The sequence below is a fragment of the Oryctolagus cuniculus genome, chromosome 6, assembly GCF_964237555.1.
Source record: "Oryctolagus cuniculus chromosome 6, mOryCun1.1, whole genome shotgun sequence".
NCBI lineage: Eukaryota > Metazoa > Chordata > Mammalia > Lagomorpha > Leporidae > Oryctolagus > Oryctolagus cuniculus.
Window position 1 is genome coordinate 112,878,454 of NC_091437.1, and position 2,082 is coordinate 112,880,535.

Consider the following 2,082-nt stretch of genomic DNA (forward strand, 5'->3'; position numbering starts at 1 on the left):
CTTGGCCCTGCACCCCATGGGAGACCAGGAAAAGCACCTGGCTCCTGGCTCCTGCCATCGGATCAGCGCGGTGCGCCGGCCGCAGCGCGCCAGCCGCGGCGGCCATTGGAGGGTGAACCAACGGCAAAGGAAGACCTTTCTCTCTCTCTCTCTCTCTCACTGTCCACTCTGCCTGTCAAAAAAAAAAAAAAAAAAGTTTACCTACGGACATTTCTATGAATTTTTGGGAAAGGAATCTTAAGAATTTTTCTTTTAATTCAATATTTTATTAGTAAGTATTTTTAGTAGGAAGGGATATTTAATTTTCTAAATAATATTTTTTCATCTTCTCAAAAAGCTATGAAAGGGACTGTTTTAATGATGAAGGCTGGTTATCATAAAATGCGATGGATATATTTCTACAAATTTAAATAAGAATTCACTCACCCTTGAAGCTTCTTAAAGCCATTCTTTAATTCTAAACAAGTAATAGTTCTTTGTCTAAGGAAGACAGCATTTTAAAATTATCTTCAGTAATTGAAAAGGAAGAAGATCTGAGTTGCAGGAAGTCCAAAGTAAAATAAAATCATATGAAGTAAACCAAACTTACCTTATAAATACCATATGTGTGGACTCTTGACAATGGCTTTTGTTGGTTTAGTATGAAATTAATAGAACAGCAGCTTGTCTCAAACAAAAATCATTGTCTCAAACAAAAATTCAGTAATGATTTGTAGAATTAGATATTCCTATTTTTAATACTATAGTTTACCAAGTAAAGTATTTTTCATTGCAGTTTCTAAACAATATAATAATTTGAAGAAAAGGAAACCCGACCAAGATTTTTTTGTTTTGTTTTGTTGTGTCCTTGTCTAGAAACACATTGAAAAATTCCTTTATCTGTCTGCCAGAATGCGAGTTGAGGCCGTGGCATTATTTCTGTACAAACCAACAGCAGAATGAATGTGAGAGCAGACAAGAGTTCTCTCTTTCATCTGTATGTAAGTTAATGAATTGCATTGTCACCAAAACATAGAAATTCAACTGTCAGACTCTGTTGGTAAATTGATCTCACATTTTGAGTTTTGAACTCTTTCAATGTCAGTATTGATCCTTTTGTCATAAGGCACAGCTCCCCAGGACAGTAGTGAAATTTTTAAAATGGTCTCTAAAGTGCTTCATGGACTCTTTCTGAGCTCCCCTTGAAGTAGTTGTGCACCAGAGATACAGCACTTCAATATGCTCACGTCTCCAGTTCTTTCTACTAAAAGTGAATGTATAACAATTAAGTTAATATGAACATCATGGTGTGAATCACTTCAATGAAAATTTTCCAGATTTCCCACAACAATTTTCCGGGGATCATGATGACAGATAAATGTGTCACACAGAAAGAAGCACAAAGTTAAGATCTGGATTAAGATTTTACATTTTCTTTTTACTGAACAAAATTTTTAAAATATGTAAACTTACCCAGCCTCAGTCTCTTAATTTAGGAGTTATATATTTACTGTCCTGAAAATTAAATGATGAAGAAAACATAGGGAAAATATCTGCCTTTTGAGAGTCACTCAAAGATATTTATTTGTTTTGAAATGACTAATAGGCTTATAATTGGAAATCCAGTGCATAGCGCATTGAGGCAAGTTGATAATTATATAATCTGTTTACACTGGAGCCATCCTCACTTTTAAAGGCTGGCATCTAGGCAACTCTTATAGGGAAAAGCATCTCTCTCTACTCTCTTGCTAGTAACAAAATAAAAAAAAAAAAAATATTCCATCCTCTTGGAAGCCTTTGGAAAGGAGTTTCTTCTTTCACTTTACTTCATTCACTTCTCTCCATGGAAAATAACTGACATATATTCAGGAGAATTGAAAGAATAATTCTTTCAACATGTTCACTTCTTCTGCTTTTCTTTGTGGACTAGCCTGATTATAATCCAGTCCTTAGGAGTTGTTTCCATGTGGAAGTATTCCTGGACCAGGGCCTAGGGCCTCAAAAAAAAAAAAAAAACAGACCTAATTATCTCTCTTTATTCCCCTTCTTGAAAATTAATTTATGTGTAGCAGCCACTCTTCTTGGAGATGGCTGAGAATGTAT